This window comes from Typopeltis vanoorti, chromosome 23 (genome assembly GCF_054136105.1).
Source record: "Typopeltis vanoorti isolate ZY-2024b chromosome 23, IOZ_Tvanoo_1.0, whole genome shotgun sequence".
In the NCBI taxonomy this organism is placed as follows: domain Eukaryota; kingdom Metazoa; phylum Arthropoda; class Arachnida; order Uropygi; family Thelyphonidae; genus Typopeltis; species Typopeltis vanoorti.
This window is the reverse complement of record NC_143571.1, coordinates 31,827,135-31,847,366: the sequence shown is the minus strand read 5'-3', so window position 1 is coordinate 31,847,366 and position 20,232 is coordinate 31,827,135. Positions and strand designations below refer to the sequence as shown.

At 38.2% G+C, this 20,232-nt stretch overlaps 1 protein-coding gene and 1 pseudogene across 3 annotated transcripts in view; both read right to left on the bottom strand.

Moving 5' to 3' along the window:
* The window catches only part of LOC150093740 (dynamin-1-like), a 321,001-nt gene that overhangs the window by 82,828 nt on the left and 217,941 nt on the right, over positions 1-20,232 (bottom strand). The gene's annotated exons all lie outside the window — the stretch shown is intronic.
* LOC150093741 (5S ribosomal RNA) lies at positions 17,470-17,588 on the bottom strand (annotated as a pseudogene).

Below are 20,232 nucleotides of genomic sequence, written 5' to 3'. Positions count from 1 at the left end.
TTACCCATCCTCTTATCCAAATCTTCATATCTATCCCCATTACTCCAATTTATGCAACGCAGTTCCATGTGGTACCTTGTCTTCTTTAAAAAGTCCAGCAGTATCACTGTACAGCCATATTAGTTATTCTACCCAATTGGTACTTTATTATAAAAAAGGTATGCAAATTACTAAGGCAAGACCTAACTTCACAAAACCATGTTTCTTCCTATAAAGTAACATATTCCTATCTACCTACTTCCAAATTCTGTCTTTTACCAACTTTCCTACTTTTGTTTCGAAGCCTCCTTTATGCAGTGGAACTATTGAGTCTTCTTCTCATGGATGTGCTTGCATTAAGGTTCTGCAATATAAGCATCTTCAGTTCAATTACCCCTATTCTCACATCAATCAATCTGGCACTGCAATATCTCCACTTGCATGGTACACCTTTGCAAAATGATTACTCAGTAACTCATCTATTTTGTTTGCTTCTGTCACTGTCATACCATTAGCACTCATTACAGTAATCCTTTATAGGTATTCTTCCTTTTACTTGTCACATAAAAGCATGCTTTGGGATTGGGACAAAGTAGTGGGGTTGTAGTTTTAATAGTAATAGTGGAAGGTGTTGCATTTTGGAGTGATATAAGGATGAGACAGAAATATAAGGATGTGTACTATATACTAGCAGAAAGTGGATAAGATTCAAGATTTAGGAGTGATGGTTGACAGTATACTGAAGTTTAGAGGGCATATCGGAAGTGATGCAAAGACTGCACATCATAGTGCTGCTATGATAAGAAGTACACTAACATGTAGGGATAAGGAGGTGGCTGTGCCACCATAAAAAACTGGTCAGACCACACTTGGACTATTGTGCTCTCAGATTTATTCAGTTAGTTTTCAGTGTGATGTGAAAACATTAGAGAGGGTCTAGAGATAAGTGACTATGACAACATCAGGACTCTGGAATGCTGGCTATAGAGAGATGTTGAAGGAATGTGCACTGCAGAGTTTGGCAGATAGGAGGAAAAGAGGTGATATGATAGAGATGTTTAAGTTAGTGAGGGGATTTTACTGGATTAATCCAGAGAGGATTACAAAAAGAGTAAAAGGCAAGAGGGAAAGAATCAGAAGAAGAAGAACCACATTCTTGCATCACTTCAAGAACCTTAGAAGTGATGTAAGAGTGTGGTGAAGAGGGGTGTGTGAGGAGAAGAATTTTATATGGAGAATTGTCAGTGAATGAAATGCATTACCAGAAATTGTAATTTTGTTTTTCAGTAACTCTTGCTTAATGATAAATATTCATCCATCTAACTCCTTCCTGATTTATCCTCCTGACTCTAGTCTGATGCTGCTTTCTACAAACATCTCTTGATCATCTGACCATCTCCCATGCACTGTTAACATCTCTTCATTCCAAATTCTTATGCCATGGAAATGCTCTAAGCTGACTCCTCAGTATGTCATAATCATCTGCTTTGTCATTCACATATACTCTTCTTACTTTTTTTATTCCTCTCCTAAAGAGAGGAATAAAAAAAGTCTGACACGCTCCAATCTTCATGTGATCTCTATTACATCCTGCCTAAGGCAACATATAAATAACAGAGTATATGATAGTGAATCGCTATGTATATAATCACTCCCAGTTGCATTATGTGTACAAATTCATGTTAAAAAACAAAAAAAGACAAAAAGTTCTGCATTCCTGATATATTTATCTGCACTGATGACAACTAAACATCTGTTTAAAAAGGAATATCTAGTCAACATCATAATTCTAAGCAACAATCTAATTCCTTGCTGCTAGAGTTAGTTCCTATTTCCAAGTCTCCCCTCACCATTCCAAGCTTTTCTTTTTAATAGCTTATAACCTCTTCCAGTTAATCTAAGTATATCTTTTAATAATTTGGGTCATTCAGTTCTTCTTTTCCCTGATACTTTTTCTTTAAATATGTTTGCAAACCATTTGTTTTATCTCCATATGTGTACTAGGAAGTTCATTTTCCTTCCTATGATTGTCTTCTTCAAAACTCAGTTCTCCTGTATTTCACATAAGACTTCTTCACCACATACAACTCCTTCATGTCTTCTGCTGTAATAATCCAAGTCTCACATCATATAAGAAAATATTCTAAACAAATGTTTTATAAATCATAAAATCATAAGATTACTGTAATGAGTGCTAATGGTATGACAGTAACAGAAGCAAACAAAATAGATGAGTTACTGAGTAACAGGGGCACTCCTAAACAGAAGTAAACTGAGTAACAGGGCACTCCTAAACAGAAGCAGGCAAAATAACCGTAAATAGAATAGTTTTAAGAGGAGTAACATGGGAGTTTTCCCAGAAATAATATCCATAACCTCCCTACCACCCGCCCCCTCACAAAAACACCTTTAAAAAAGTAGCATTCACTTAACGCACACACCAGCACAAGCCTATATCATGGTTGCACATCACACATTCAATGAGTGCATTAACTTTACAAAAGGTACATACCAAAAAACCATCTTTACATACATCGCACAAAAAATGCACATAATTTTCCTTAAAAAATGCCTCGATCAAAACGTCACACCAAAATTTGCAGCAGTATGCGGCAACAGCACGATTCTTGGAAACAAAAAAATTTGCTACCGGGCATCCCGTGCTCTCATAAAACAAGCCATAAATGACAGATTTAAAAAGAAGCAACAAGCATATTCACACATTCACAAAACAAAAAACAGATTGAAAATGTTACTGACCCCAAACGAATGGGCAGTTTTTTGGGATAATGCTCAATCTCACATCAATGACTATACACTATTAATAGAAGCTCGAGCAAAGAAATGGTACACACTAACAAACACCCAATATAACAATCGTGCTGCTTCCAACCTTTCGGATATTACCTCCTTAAAATCCACACAAAACAATTTCATCATCAATCTATTGCATCACAACCTCACACCCGACGAAATCACCATCCTGCGCAAAGAACTAAACTTCACTGTATCCCCAACATACATACAAAACAGGAACATCATTATCGAAATCCAAGCGAAATTAGAGAATGACCCTAACAAAGAAAGAATATTCCACAAAATAAACAACATCATAAATAATAAAATAATAATAAAACCAAACATCACTCCCAACTTACAAAAAGCCCTATTATTTCTAAAAAGGAACCCGAACATAACAATCAATAAAGCTGACAAAAGGGACACTGCAGTCATTGCAAACCAAACCGATTACCACAACAAAATAACAGCTATCTTAAACGATCAACACACCTGCCAAAAAATTCAAATCGATCCCATCCCCAACCTCATAAAACAAATCAACAGTACCTTACACACCCTAAAAAATGAAAACAAAATAGACAAACCACAATGAAAAACACAACCCCCCCCCCCCTGCACCACTTTTATGTTCAGACAAATCAAAACCCACAAAGACGGGTACCCGATAAGGCCAATAGTCTCCTACAAAAACACTACCACCACAGCATCTTTATCAAAATTCGTAGCGAAACTTCTCAAACCACTGATTACAATGTCTAACTTCATGATAAAAAACACGGATGACCTCTTCAAAAAAATAAATAACATAACCCTATCCCAAGAAGACATCCTCACTTCATTGGATGCGGCCTCTTTATACACCAACATGGACGTCCCCAGAACATTAGAAATCGTACACACACTACTCACAGAAGACCACACCCTACACTCTCGTACGAAAAATGACATCATAAACTTAAACTAATAATCTTGGTAAACTTCTTCAAGTTCAATAACAACATGTATATTCAAATTTTTGGACTCCCTATGGGCCAAAACATCAGCAGACAACTAGCAGAATTATTCCCAGCACACACAGAATTACTCTCCTACTCCACACTTCCCTCCCCCGGCATCACCTTTTATGGCAGATACGTGGACGATATTCTGTGCATTGCAAATCCTACACACATCATTACCTTAAAAGTGTCCTTAAACAGTTACACCAACAGACTAAAATTCACAACAGAAACCATGAAATAGCCAAGAAAATATACCACAAACCCTCGCATATCGGAAACTACCTCCATTTCCACTCATACCATCCATATTCCGTTAAAAAATCGGTCATCCTATCACAATTCATAAATGCTTACAAGTTTTCAACTAATCATAGTTATCTGAACACAGAAATAAAAAACTAACACAGATCTTCAAAAATCACAACTATCCCACACAACTAATAAATTATGCAAACAGAAGCGCAAAAACCTGCCAAAACAACACAAGTACTAAAACAAACTTCCCAACACAAAAAATTATCAAACTGCCATACACCCAGAACACATACAAAGTCTACAAATACATCTACAAACATACCGACTACAAAGTAGTATTCACTACAAACCAAAAATTGGCAAATCTCCTAAAACCCACTAAATCTCTCACACACACATGAAGAAATATTTGAACACCACAATGTAGTCTATAAATTTCCCTGCCAAAAAGACCTGATGGTGAAACCTACACAGGTTCCACCATCAGGTCCTTATGGGCAAGACTACAAGTCTTGCCCATAAAGTGATTGTAACATCCCCATTCCAGAACATTTAAACACTAAAAAACACAACATCAAAAAGAAAAATCGAATACAAAGCACAGGAAAAACAGAAATAGCAGTCCATGTCCTTGAACAAAAACATACCCTGCAAATCGACAAGGCCATCATAATAGACAGACAAGACAATGAAACAATGCTTAGAATATCTGAAACAATAGCCATAAAATGTGATGCGAATTCTATCAACGTCCACCGGCCCTACATAATCTACGAGGTTTGGAAGCTTCACAACGTAAAATTGAGGTCACAACCCCGACCAATAGCCGATAATACAAACACTTAACCGACTTGACATAGCATACACTTCCTCCATGAGTTCAGACGATGACCAAGCATAGTCGAAATGGACCGCACCCCGTCAACCCCCTTTTCCCACAACCCCCCCCTCAAAAAATCAGTTGCTTTGTCAAACCCTCTCACCCTTTCCCACCCTATAAAAAATCGCCCTGCCCACCCCTAAAAATAATGATATATATGTGTATATATATATTATACAAAAAAAAAAAAAAAAACGGGTCTTTCTATTTTAATTCCCCCACATTACCTAAGACCCCCCACCATGCCTTTCAAAACACCTTAACTGCAGTAGTTCGCACACCGCAGAAAGAAGACAAGCCACAACACCCAAGGTAAAAGGTATGTGTAAATTTCTCTTCCTTTATGCTACATATATTTGTTGGTAAATATACATCTACAATGTCCTAAGAATTCATGAGTAAAAAGCCAATGACATTAAAACAGGGGCACTCCTAAACAGCAGCAGGCAAAATAGCCGTAAATATAATAGTTTTATAAATTTTTTTCATATCATTATTTCATCATCATCAAATTCCTGCCATGTACTCTCAACGGGTGTACAGGATATGATAGTATTATATGAAAATTTACATCATTACTAACTTCCTATCTACAATTTTCCTCCAGATCAGTCTGTTACTTGTCAAGACTCCAATATTATCAGATCTTATATTTCTGTTGTCTAAGGCACTTTGTACCGTATCAATCCCCCCCCATATCTTGGTCTTCCTCTGGGTCATTTTCCTGCCAACCTGGCAGAGAACACTCATTTTGCTAATCTTTCCTTGTCCATTCTGTTTAAATGACCATACCACCTGAGATCAGCTCTGCTAACGTATTCCTGGATGCTGACAAAGTGAAGTTCTTTCCTAATATCCTTTTTTTTTAATATGATATTGCCATTGATGCCATCTGTTCACGCCTCTAATCTTTCTCAGGACTCTCATATCTGCAGTCTCTAGTCTTTGGTCAAGTGTTTTACTTCTGACCCAGCTCTCAGATCCATAAGTTAAAATTGGTTTGAACACAGTCTTGTATACAGCTAATTTAGTGTTCCGACTAATTTCTTTCTTATTCCATATGAATTTATTCAATTGACTTCCCACGATACCAGCTTTGCTGATTCTGTTGTCTATTTCTATATTTAGTTTACCATCTTCAGTAAAAATTGTGCCTAAGTAGCTGAAATGTTTTACTTGTTCCACAGGTTCTCCGTTCACAACGCAATTGACATTTTCAACGATTCTATCTATTTTCATTGTCTTTGTCTTCTTATTGCTGACCTTCATACCATATCAATTACAACAGTTATTCAATTTAGTCAGGGAATCTTGCAGACTTGTAGCAGATTTACTTAGAAGTATAACATTGTCTGCATAAAGCAAACAGCTGACATTAACATCTCCAATTTTGATATCATGTTTAATACCACTTTCCTTCATAATGTGATCCATATAGATAAGGAATAACAGAGGGGATAATGTACATCCTTGTCTCACACCAGATTTAACATTAAACCATCTTCCTGTACTTCCTTCAATTCTAACTGCTGACTTACAACTCAAATAAAGACTAAGTAGTGCTTGGTATAATGCCCCATTGACACCATATAACTGTAGCGTATTGAATAGCTTCTTTCTTGGCACCTTGTCATATGACTTTTCCAGATATACAAAACTTAAATAAAGATCTTTGTTATATTCCCATGAATTCTGAACTACTTGTCGTAAAGTGAATATCTGATCCTGACAGTCTCTGTTTGGCCTGAATCCAGCTTGTTCTTCACCAAGCTTTTCTTCCACAATTCGTCTCAACCGTTTCTCAAGTATACTTGCATATATCTTACCAGGAACACTCAGTATGGAAATACCTCTGTAATTCTCACATTCAGTTTTATTTCCCTTTTTATATGTGGGTACTATGAGAACTCTACTCTAATCATCGGGAATTCGTCCCTCTGTCCAGGCCTTCTGAACTATGCAGTGCAGCCATTGCAAGACTTTTATATCACCATACTTCAGCATTTCTGGTTGAATATCATATATTCTTGCTGCCTTTCCACATTTCAAGCCTTTGATGGCTTTTTCTACTTAGAGTATGGATATGTATTCCATACTGTATGCCTGTTGAGTGTTTTTTAACCAATGTGCTATCACTGCTTGTTTCATTTAGCGATTTCTCGAAGTAATTACTTCATACTTCAAGGATATCTTTTTCTCCCGTTTTCATGTCACCTTTATCATCTCTAACTCCTTTTACAGTACTCTTTTCTAAGCTTCTTCAACAACCTCCAGAATATTTTGCCACCTCCTTGATATTTATTTTCTATGTTCTTGCCAAAGTCCTCCCATGACTTTTGTTTAGCTAGTTTTACACAGTGTTTAGCTTTCTTACATTTGTCTCTGTATTCTCTAAGAGCACAAGCTGACTTATTTGCTAGGAACTTTTGATATGCTTTCTTCTTTTCCTTCACTGCCTCTTTAACTTCCTGTGTCCACCATGGAGTTCTGATTTTTCTATCCTTGCAGACAACCTCACGACATGCCTCTCTGGCTAAATCAATCATGGTTTTCTTCAAGGCTTGCCACTGAATCTCCAAGGTATGGTTCCTGTTCTCAAACTCTTTCATTTTTTCTTCAATAATCTTTGTGTATTTTAGTCTACAGTTCACATCTCAGAGTCAACTTTTATTCGCTTTAAAACTTTCTTACATATTATTCTTTTCAATATGAAATTAATTTTATACTGCTCAAGACTAAATAGTGATCACTTCCAATTTCAAATCCTCTGCACACTCTGGTGTCCTGCACCAGGGAGAAAACATCACTATCAACAATAACATAGTCAATGAGACGTTTCTTATTTCTTGCCTCTTCTCTCCATATGAATTTGTGCACATTTTTATGTTGGAACATGGTGTTAGTAATAGCCAGTCCATGTCCTGAGCAGAAATCCAACAGGTATTTGCCATTATTATTATCTTTGCTCTTTTCTCCAAATTTTCCCCAAATATTTTTGTATGTCTGATGATCATTTCCTACTCTGCTATTTAGATCCCCAACAAGGACCAACTTTTCTTTTTTCATTATGTCAGCCACTTTCTCTAAATCCTCAAAAAATTCCCCTATTTCTACCTTAGTAGAACCTTCTGTGGGACCATAGGCACAAATAAGTCTCATTGTACAGTTCCCCATTCTGATATTTGCCCACATCACTCTACTCGAGACTGCCCGCCATTCAAGAAGATTAGCCTCGTATTTAGTGTTGAACACAATGGCTACTCCTTCTCTTCCCTGATTGTCATTGCCTGAATATAACATTTTGTATTTATTGCTCAGAAAGATTTCACCAGTTTTTGTCTTTTTTGTTTAAGTCATCCCTATTATGTTGAATTGGTACTTATCTAATTCCTCAGCTAGTTCCATTTCTTTGCCATTCAGGTTTCCTATGTTGATAATACCGATCTTTAACTCTGGTGATGTTGAGTTGGGGTGTTTTTTCAGATTTGTTCCAATTGCGGACTTTTCGCTGTTCACCCTGGTTCCCTGGTGAAAATTACGGGGACCCTTGTTTAACTAGGCAATGCCCCAGCCGGCAAGAAATTTTGTCATGTTGTACCGTCATTTTGTATTTTGATTTAAACCAATAAATCCCAAATTGCTAGCCCATCCTCGTTTGTTCAGTATCCAGGTAGATACCCAACAGGGATGCACCATGAGAAGGTGAGGATTGGACATTCGGTCAGAAGCCCTGGTCGGTTCTCTGCATTCCTTTAAAGGTTATGTGGAGGTCTCCTCTCAGTTATACAGCTTTGACCCTTAAGCACCCCGTCATTATTTCATCCTGCTTATAAATGATCCTGTAATAAATGATCTCTTTTTTTTTTTAATACTGCTTTTGCCATAACAATTCTTCTTCATATTTTCAACTTATATCTCCCATTTTCTTGAACAGTTTCTCCCAGATATGTGAATGATTTACTTGTTCAATATTCTTACTTCTAATCACTATTTGATCTATCTTGCTTTGTTCTTTTGAGTCTGCCACTGTTGAATTTAAGTCCATAATCAAATAAAACATTATCGGTCCAAAATAATATGTATTTTAAATCCTGTTCATTCTCATCTCATACAGTTATATCATCAGCAAAATGCATCACATCTATCTGCACTCCACCAACGGTTATCCCCTTCAATCCTTCTTTTATTACTTTCATTGCATTCATTTTATATATATAGGTTGAAAAGTAAGAGTGATAATTTATAGTGAACCTTTATTATTATGGGAGACCTCCAAGGAGATCAAGGACATGGACTCAAGGAGGCCATTCCACACAAAACCGTACACCCACTACAACATTATCTAGCCACTCCTCTACTATTTATCTTTTACACCCAATGCTATCTATGACTTACTAATAGCTTTTTGTCTGTAAATTATTATTATTAACATTTGACCTCCATGGAGTCAGACTCATCGTAGGATGAGTCTGACAAAGCTCATTCAACCATGCCTTAAACTGATTCAATGTGCCACCATTCGCAACACACTCAGGCAATACATTCCACTCACAAACCACCCTCCACATAAAGAACAATCTCTTCACTCCTCTGCTCACCCCCCTCCTTATACCCTCTTGTTCTATGACCCACTCCCATTCTATGAAAAATTTCTTCTTTCTTCCATGTCAACCTGATAACTCCTGACTAACTTATATGTCTCAATCATATCTCCCCTCATCCTCCTATTCATGAGGCTTTATCATTTACATTCTCTCAATCTGTCCTCATACTCCACATTCCAAAGACCACTGACCACCTTTGTGAATTTTCTCTGTACCCTTTCCAACATATCCTTGTCACCAATGAGGATATGCTGAAAATACAGTGATCAAATTTGTGTACAATAATACATATATGGCCTGATCAAGGGCTTATAAAATGGAATCATAACCTCTATTTCTAAATGTCAAGGTCCTCCACATCACTGCCATTCAATGTGATATCTTCACATCTTGTGCAATGTGGCTCCTGAATTTCAGGTCCTTGTCCACCACCATTCCCAGATCTAATTCATCCACCTCCTTTAAAGTTTCCCCACCAAGAAAAGGATGATGTAGAAAGAATACCGTGTGCACAGGGATGATGTCCATTATGAAAAATTATAAGCAGCAGGCAGGAAGAGTCACAACTGTTGTAATGAAAAGCTAAGTTTGTATGAAAAGAAACTGGCTCTGCAAGCTAAAGATAACCTCAAAAATTCTATCGATATGCTGCAAGTAAAAGAAAGAATGCATATGAAAAAAATAACTCTAATGAATGCAGATGATTTAACAGTGACAGATGCAGAAGAGGTTGTTGAAATAATGAGTGCCCATTTTGCTAAAAGCTATCAACCTGGTGTAGGCAACATTGACCTCACTGCTACCGCTTCACTGGATGAAGAAACTCAGGTATATGAGGAGGAGATATTAGAATTGTTGCACAAACTGAATAAGAATTCAGCAATAGGGACTGATGGGATATCAGCATGGGTCTTGATATCCCATTTGCACAAGTGTGGTGCAGAGACCGATATATCTAACTATTGACAAATCAGCATCTCAGAAGTGATCGTGAAGATTTTGGAAAAGTTGGTTAGGGCTCACATTCAAAATGGGTTATCAGAGAATCTCTACTTTGCAATGGACAGCATGGGTTTACTATGGGAAAGTCATGTTTTAACAACTTAATCACGTTCTATAATAATGTTGCCATTGAGTTAGTTAAGGAGAATGGATACACCATGATATTTTTAGATTTTGCTAGACTCTTGACAGAATACAGCACGGAAGACTGTTGCATAATTTGTACCAACTTTGAAAAAAAATTGTGCCAATAGTGTAGCCATTTATGGTCTATGCCAAGAACTTTTCAGACCACCTTTGTAGTTGTATGTTGCATGTCAAATTCTTCTCAATGGATTATAAAATATTAGCATGGATAATAGGATAGCTGACTGAGAGACCTCAAAAAGTGGTATATGGGTGATGCTTGTCTACAAAATTAGAAAGTAACCAGCAGTGTGCCACAAGGATCAATCCTTTGTTCACTGTTATTCAATCCGTACATTAAAGACATTGGGAAGAATTTGACATGTAACATACAACTACGAAGGTGGTCTGAAATCTTCTTGGCATAGACCATAAATGGCAACACTATCGGCACGATTTTTTTTTTCAAAGTTGGTACATCTGTCATAAGCATCCATGTGAAATTGCAAGTCATTCTATCAAGTAGTTTTTTTTATACAGCTGTTAGAAGCCAAAGTGTTGTCTGTATCCCTTGAAATGGATAAAATTGAGTATCATGTGGTTATAAAATTCTTTGTAAAAGAAGGTTTAATGGCAAAAGAAATTCATTTGACGTTCATAAAAGTTTATGGGCACTCTACTTCTTCATTTTCAACAATTAAGAAATGGGCTGTCGAGTTTAAACATGCCTGTACCAGCCTTGAAGAGGATCTACGTGAAGGACGTCCAAAAAGTGAAACAACATCAGAAATCATTGGATGACCGGTGAGTCAAATTGCATGAAATTTCTGAGACTACAGACATTTCAAAAGAACGTGTAGGATATATTTGCATGAAGAATTGCAAATGAAAAAGCTTTGTGCAAGATGGCTGCTGCATTCACACACAAACGTACTTGCATGAAAATCTCTGAACAGTGCTTGGAGCATTTTAACAAGAACAAAACTGATTTTGTGCATTGATTTATTATTATGGATGAGACTTGGATTCACTATTACACACCAGAATCCAAACAGCAGTCAAAACAGTGTACAAAAGCTGGTTGTTCAGCACCAAAGAAGACAAAGTCAGTTCCATCAGCAAGAAAAGTCATGGCATCGGTATTTTGGGATATGCTAAAGGCATTTTGTTTATCAATTATCTTGAAAAGGGTAAAACAATAACTGGGGAATATTATTCCAATCTTTTAACCAGACTAGACAAAAATATTCGTGAGAAAAGACTCAGTTTGCAGACAATGGGCAATGGGAAAATTAAAGAAAATTTTGGCAAAGGGAAAATTAAGGGATCCACACTATGAATTGTTGGAACATCCACCCTATTCCCCAGATTTGGCTCCCTCTGCCTTCTATCTCTTCCCAAAGCTAAACTCTTCATTGCTGGTCAGTGTTTTTTTTCTTAGAATCAAGAGGTGATTGCAGCTGTAGAGAGGTATTTTGCAGATCTTACTGAGAACTACTACAGGAATGCGATAATGGCACTGGAGAATCACTGGAATAAATGTATTAGTCTTAAGGGAGATTATGTTGAAAAATAAAAATAATTTTGAAATTATAAATTTGTTTTTTCACTGTTAGGCCGAGACCCTTTCAGACCACCCTCATATTTGCTGATGATGCAACGATAAGTAGGGTAATCAGAAATGTGATTGATATGCAGTACTTGTAGAATGATTTGAATAGGCTGGAATTGTGGGTATGGGAAAATAGATGTCAATTCAATTTCAGTAAATGTAAAGTCATGCTTCAGCATGATTCGATATCTGATGTTGTATTATATTGGTGGGATTAGGCTAGAAAAAACTGATCAGGTTAGGGATCTTGGAGTGTTAATTGATAGGAAGTTGAAGTTCAGGATACATGTAGCAAAGATTGCAAATGCAATTCAAAAGATAATTGCAATGCTGAAACAAACTTTGACATATAATGATAAGGATGTCATTTTGCCTCTTTACAAGGCCTCGATAAACCCTTACTTGGACTATTGTGTGCAGGTCTAGTCTCCTAATTTCCGTTGTGATTTGGATACAGTGGAGTGAATGCAAAGGAAAGTGTTAAAAATTATTATTATTATTATTATTCAGGCCTCCAAGGAGTCAAAAGACTCATCGAGGGAGGTCCTTCCTAAGACATAAAGTCTGTCAAGACTCATCGAGGGGAGGTCCCCCCCTGAGAAACACAAAGTTTATCATACCACTCTTTAAAGTCACTGACCGTTCTCGCTCCCACCACTCCATCAGGCAATGCATTCCACGGCTCAACCACCCTCCACACAAAGAAACCACTCCTTACCCTCTTGCTCACAGTTTCCTTTCGTAACTTCCAGGGATGGCCTCTTGTCATCACTCCTTCCCGCTGATCAACCAAGCGAAAGAACTCCCCAGTGTCAACCCTGTAACCACCTCTCAACAGTTTAAAAGTCTCAATCATATCACCTCTCCTTCTTCTATCCGCCAAACTCTGCAGTCCACATTCTCTCAGCCGATCCTCATAACTATCATTGTACAGTCCTGAAACCATCTTTGTCATCCGTCTTTGTATCCTTTCCACAGTTAATTTATCCCCTTCAAATCCTGGGGACCAAATCTGAGAACAATAGTCCAAGTGTGGTCTGATCAGAGACTTATACAACGGAATGATAACCCTCTTATCTCTGCAGGTCAGTGTCCTTCTCATAATAGCAGCAATACTCTGTGTTACCTTCACCACCTTTGCAATATGTCCCCTAAACTTCAGGTTTCTATCAATCATCAACCCCAGATCTCTTGTCTCCCCTACTTCCTCCAGTATAACTCCTCCCATAGAGTATGCAGCATCCCATCGATGTTTCCCAAACCTCAAGACCTTACATTTTGCTGCATTAAACTGACACCCCCATTTATTTGCCCATCTATCTAGCTTATTTAAATCCTCTTACAGGGCTACCACATCTGCGCTATTACTAATAATCCTTCCCAGCTTCGCATCATCCGCAAACAACTGAATATCCCCCTGCAATCCACTGGCCATGTCATTGATATAAAGGTTAAACAATATAGGTCCTAGTACTGAGCCCTGTGGGACCCCACTTGTAACCCTCTGCCTCCTGGAAACTGCTCCACCATACACAACTCTCTGATACCTATCAGACAGCCAATCCTGAATCCAGTTGACCAATCTGACATCCAGACCCATGTGCTGCAACTTAAATATCAGCTTATCATGTGGCACCCTGTCAAATGCCTTCGCCAAGTCTAAGAAAATTGCAGTATATGCCTTTCCCTCATCTAATGCTTTTTGTAACTTTATTATAAAAGGCTAGCATATTGCTAAAACAAGAGCGTCCTTTCACAAATCCATGTTGATTCTCACAGATAACATTACCCTCATCTGCCCAATGCTGTACACGGTCCCTCACTACTTTCTCCAAGATCTTAACAACTACTGATGACACACAGACTGGCCAGAAAGGTGGTAACAGACACTTCCAGTCTGTTACCACCCTTATGCAATGGCACTATCTTACCTTCCTTCCATTCCCTGGGCACCTTTGCAAAAGCCAGACTTTCATTGTAAAGCCACGTTAAAGGTATTGTCAATTCGCTAGCACATTCTCTCAAAACTCGTGGCGAAATACCATCCAGTCCCACAGCTTTACTGACATCCAGAGTACTCAGTATCTGAAACACACTCTCCTCCTGTACCTCCAGACCTCGTACCAGTCCTATCCCTCTAGCATTAAAACTGACTCCTCTAGGATGAAATACTCCAAAAAAGTGTTCATTGAACAATTCCACTATGTCCTCTGCATCAGTCACTCTATTCCCATTTTTATCCCACAATATCATTCTTCCACAGTCATTTCTCCTCCTACTGGCCACATAGCTAAAAAATTCCCTAGGATTTTCTTTGGATCTTAGGGCCAATCTCCTCTCATATTCCAGTTTCGCTTTCCTTAACACACTAGTCTCTCTTCTGGCCTGTGTCTTATATTCTTCACCCATCCTCTCTTCACCTGTCTCCTTATATCTCTTCCATAGCCTCTTTTTCGCATGCAGTTCCTGTTTAATGTTGTTTGCATCCACTTTACTCCAAATTGCGCCCTCTTCTTCACTCGTGGTATACAACTTACCATTGCTGATAACAAATATTCTTTCACAATTTCCCACGCACTGGTGATATCCCGGCCGTCCAATTCCTCCCTCCATGAAACTTCCCGAAGTTGACGTCTAAGACTATTATAATCACCTGCCTTATAATTCCACATAAGTTCCCGTCTCTTTGATACTCCTGCATGTCTATTCATTTTCCATGTCAACAACCATATGGTCACTCTCTCCAACTGGTGGGAGAGACGTCAACTCAGTTATTATCAACTCTTCTGATGCTATAACCAAATCCAAAATTTTTGAACCTCTTGTTCCCTCTGTTACATGTTGCCTAAGACATTTGTCCCTCAAGAATTCTAGAAATTCCATTCCCCTATTGTTACATGCATGTTCCTCTCTCCAATTTATACTACTGAAGTTAAAATCTCCCATAACAATCATTCTTCTTGCACTTGCCAAACTTAGCTGTCTAAACATCTCCTGGTCCCCATCCTCTGTGCTCCTGGGTCTGTAGCAACACCCCACTAAATATCCTGTCTTGCCTACCTCTAGCTCACACCATACGCTCTCAAAATCATTTGTCTCACTTCCTTCCAAATTCTCCACTCTTAGAGGACATAGGTCATCACTTATCATAAGCAGCACCCCACCACCAGGCTTTCCCCTCCTATCCTGACGAAAAATGCTATACCCAGCGACTTCTATTCCTGTTTTTATATCCTCTTCTGTCAACCACGTCTCAGTGATCGCAATAATTTTTGGCCAGGCTGATGCTATCTGCGCCACCAATTCCTCTCCCTTATTCCGGATACTCCTGGCATTAGTATACAGCATATAAATGCCATTGTTTCTATACCCAGCCTTATCCCTTCTAGACTCCACTGGGCTCAGTGTTACCTGACATTGTCTCCCTTCTCCCAAGTATCCATTCCCACAAGAGGCCACCCCTGCTATCATCCTCCCTGGGACACACTGACTCGTTCAGAACAGCAATCTCTCCAGATGCCTACGTCCTTCCTCATTCAAATGTAAACGGTCTCTCGCATACAACTCCTCTCTTTCCTCAAACGCACTCCAAGCATCCACATATACCAGTCCTCTCTTGTCACACATTCTCGCTATTATGCCATTCAATATCACCGCTCTTCTGCTCAGCTCATCATTATCATACCTAGGCAACACGCACACTATTTTTCCTCTCTCTGTCTTCTTCCGTACAGTCTCAAGCAAAAATCTCATATCCCTCGCTGCCCGACTTACATTACCACTCAAGTCATTCGTTCCTACCATCACAATCATCTCATCCACCCTTTCACCTCTCTTAATTGCCATAGCCACCCTTTCTATTGTTCCTCCTGGCAAACACTCCTCACGCATCCTATCTTGAACACCACGGATCATTGAGTCGCCATACATTATACCTCTTACCATTCCCTCACTCCTATTGTTTCCATTCTCTCCTCTTCTTTCATTCCCATACCTCTCTCTTCTACTGTTTCCATTCTCTCCTCTTCTAGCACTTCCATGCATCTCTCTCATTCCCTCTCTCCTACTGTTTCCATTTTCTCCACTTCTAACACTTCCATATCCCTCTCTCATTCTGTCTCTCCTACTACTGTTTCCATCCGCTCGTCTTCTAGCATTCCCATACCTCTCTCTCATTCCATCTCTCCTACCGTTTCCATTCTCTCCTCTTCTAGCACTTCCATATCTCTCTCTCATTTCGTCTCTCCTACTGTTTCCATCCTCTCGTCTGCTAGCATTCCCATACCTCTCTCTCATTCCCTCTCTTCTACTGTTTCCATTCTCTCCTCTTCTAGCACCCCCATACCTCTCACTCATACTCCTTAAATTCTCTCTCTCTCCTACTCTGATTTGCCTTGCATTTATCTCTTCCATTCTCCTAATCTTATCTTTCATACTTCTGCTCTCATTCACTAGACATTCCACCTCCTCTTTCAACTCATCTATCTCCCTCTGCAGGTCAGTCACTCTTAATCTAAATTCACTCTCCCATAGAAAACCATCTCCTAAACTTCCACAGTCACTCACACCTTCCACACTATCAACTATTATTTTCTCATTCGCTCCTATCATACTACTTGTCTTCCTATTCTCCGTTCCTGGAGCAACAAAGTCGGATATCGATATATCTAATGTATTTATTTCCTCCGTTTCCGCACATACGCTCTCCACTCTCTTTAACAAGCCACATATGTAATTCCCGAGAAGCATACATGCCGCAAGTACTGCATGCCACAAAGTCCCTTATGATATTGCTAATAATTGAGTTTTTAAATGGCGGAGGACTTGGTGTTATGCCACTTGCGACTGCTGCTGAATCCACCATCATTCCTTACTGCCGAGTAGCGTAATCTTTAATAATTATTCAATTAATAAAGAGGGGAAAAAAGTACAAACATCAGAACATTTAAAGTACTATATATAATTAAATAAACGAAATATAACTAAATACAGTAACTTAGCTTCGTTTTGTCTTCCACCGTTACGCGTTCGATTCCGACGGTACCAACATATATTGTATCGCGACAGCAACTAACTTCCAAAAAAACAACCACTGAAGTACACTCGTATTCAGAGAAACAATTTAGCACTCAAAAACGTAGAAAAACGGGGGAAAAAGCGGACTATTCACCGATTAAAAATCACTTTCTTCTGCACTAAAATGATTAATGCCAGCAGCACCCAGGTTTCCAAGATGGGCACCCTACCAAGTACTAACTGCGCTCAGGTTTGCTTAACTTCAGAAATCAAACGAGAACTGGTGCTTTCAAACCGATGTGGCCGCTGACGATATCAGGATTGTGGAATACTGATTATGAAGACATACTGAGAATTTGTAGACTGCAGATATAAGCAAAGGAGAAAGAGGGCTGATATGATTGAGACTTACAAATTTCCGAAAAGGTCATACAGGATTTCAGTTGATAGAATATTTTATTTTTATGGAGGGTGGGGAAAGGACAAGAGGGATGGGGTGAGATCTAGATTTTTTTCTCATTGAGTGGTGCATGATTGGAATGGATTGTCAAAGGATGTTGTGTGTGAAGCAGTGTGAAGGAATTCATGAAGTATGATAACTGTTGCCTGTTGTATGTGGCCTCCCTCAACGAGTCCATGATTCCCTGAAGATCTTTCTTAAGAATAATCTTTCTTTCTTTCTTTCTTTCTTAATCCTCCCCTCTTCTACCTTTTACAGTGTAAAGGTATGTATTCTTGTAACTGCAATTGTACTTGAGGATAAGGTGGTTAGCCCTATGTCTCGAGTATGTCCAGTGTTTGTAGATGCATGTGTTCACGGGGCCGGTTTGCCTGTTCTGAGGGATGAAAAACCTGAGTTTCCAGGAGAAAAACCCTCTACCTCCATATGAGACCAGCTAATTCTCACCTTTAGTTGAAAGAGACTAGATAAAGGTTCTTCACATCATAGACGGGAATCAAACAGAGGTCTTTCTGACCAAAGGCTCTGGCTATATCAACTGAGTTATGGAGGCTCTCCATAATAATAATAATGTTAACTTAAGATAACATTATTATCTTAAGTGGCACCAAAAATGGCACCAAAAACCTGCAGAACAATACAGTGGTCTGAAAATCAAAGGATAATATAAATTCAATAAATTAGAACTTTGAGAATAATAATGAGAACCATTATAAAGGCAGGAAGTTGAAGTTAAAGGATCATATAGCAAAAATTGCAAATACAACTCAAAAGATAATTGCAATGCTAAAACAAACTTTGACATGTAATGATAAGGATGTCATTTTGCCTCTTTACAAGGCCTTGATAAGACCTCACTTGGACTACTGTGCACAGGTCTAGTCTCCTAATTTCCGTTGTGACTTGGATACAATGGTTAGTGAATGCAAAGTAAAGTGTTAAAAATGATATCAGGATTGTGAAGTACTGATTATGTAGAGAGATTGAGAATTTGTAGACTGCAGGCACTAGAAAAAAGGAGAAAGAGGGGTGATATAATAGAGAGTTACAAATTTCAGAAAAGATTATACAAAATTTCAATAAATGGAATTTTTCATTTTATGGAGGGTGGGGAAAGAAAGCAAGGGCATCCTTGGAAGTTGAGAATGAATGCTGTGAAGAAGGGAATGAGAACTAGATTTTTCTCTCATAGAGTCATGCATGATTGGAATTGATTGCTGTTGGATGTTGTGTGTGCAAGTGGCATGAATGAATTCAAAAACAGATATTACAGCTGGTATGAATAGTATCCTCCCACGATGGGTTTCTGACTCATCACAGGAGGCCATACATTTTTCTGTATTATTATTATTAAGGAGGTCTCTCTTAATAATAATAACAACACAAATCAAGAAAAATTAACATAAATGAAAATTTGAAATTTCCAGATTAGATATTGGATAATCAACTGGAGTTAGAAAATATGAGGAATGTTTAGATTACCTCAAACAGGATAATGAATACAATAAGGAGCAAGCACATGCAGAAGTTGCTAAGTTATCAATGAATAACAATAAAAAAATTTAATAAGGTAAGTCAATTAATTCAATAATGTAGTATGGTGATTCACTAATATTTGCACCTGACAACAGAGTCACTACTTCAAGCTTCCTAGGGTGCAAAATAAAGGATGTAATGAATGCAATAAACAAACTGATTCGAAAATTGGGAAAATGAAGTGATGAATATTAACAAAGTAAGAAAAGATAGCAAAAGTGTCCTAGAGATTGTGGAAGTAGTGAATTATAGTGTGCAAAATATGAGAGCATGAAAAATGTGGCTGAAAGTAATGTGGATGATGAAGTGACAATAAGGACTATAAGTGGTACACTTAATGAGAAGCTGATGAAAACACATTTCCCAGGTGCAAAACCCAAGGAAGTTAGGTAAGCTGTTAGTTTTGGAGAAGGGAAGAGTAGTTTATTTTGGCAGGAACAAATGACTTAAAAGGGGAGAAATGTACAATGAAAGAGCATATAAAAGAGTTGTGAAAGAAGTGAAAATGAAGAGTAAAATAATAAAGACCATGAGACTTGGAATGATGTTAATGAGTCAATTAAAAGATTGTGCAGGAGGAATGATGTGCAGTTTATAGATGTATGGAGAAAATTTGATGGACGAAAGAACTTATATATGCCAGATGGATTATGTTTGAATGGTTTTGGAGTTAGATGTTTGGAGAAATTGTTGTCTAGTGTGAGTTTGGTAGTGCAAAACTAGGGAAACTATAGATATTATGAGAGATGTAATCAAGGTAAATGAGACTGTCAGAAATGATTATGCAATGCTGAGTGCAATTTCACTGGTTTTAGATATGAATGGATTGGTAATGACATTATACAAGGGTACCTGTGGGTCCAATAGAATGTTGAAATGTATATACAGAAATGCCCAAAGTATCAGAAATAAGGGAGAGGAATTTTTGGCACTGGTCAGCTTGACTTGGCCAAAAATTA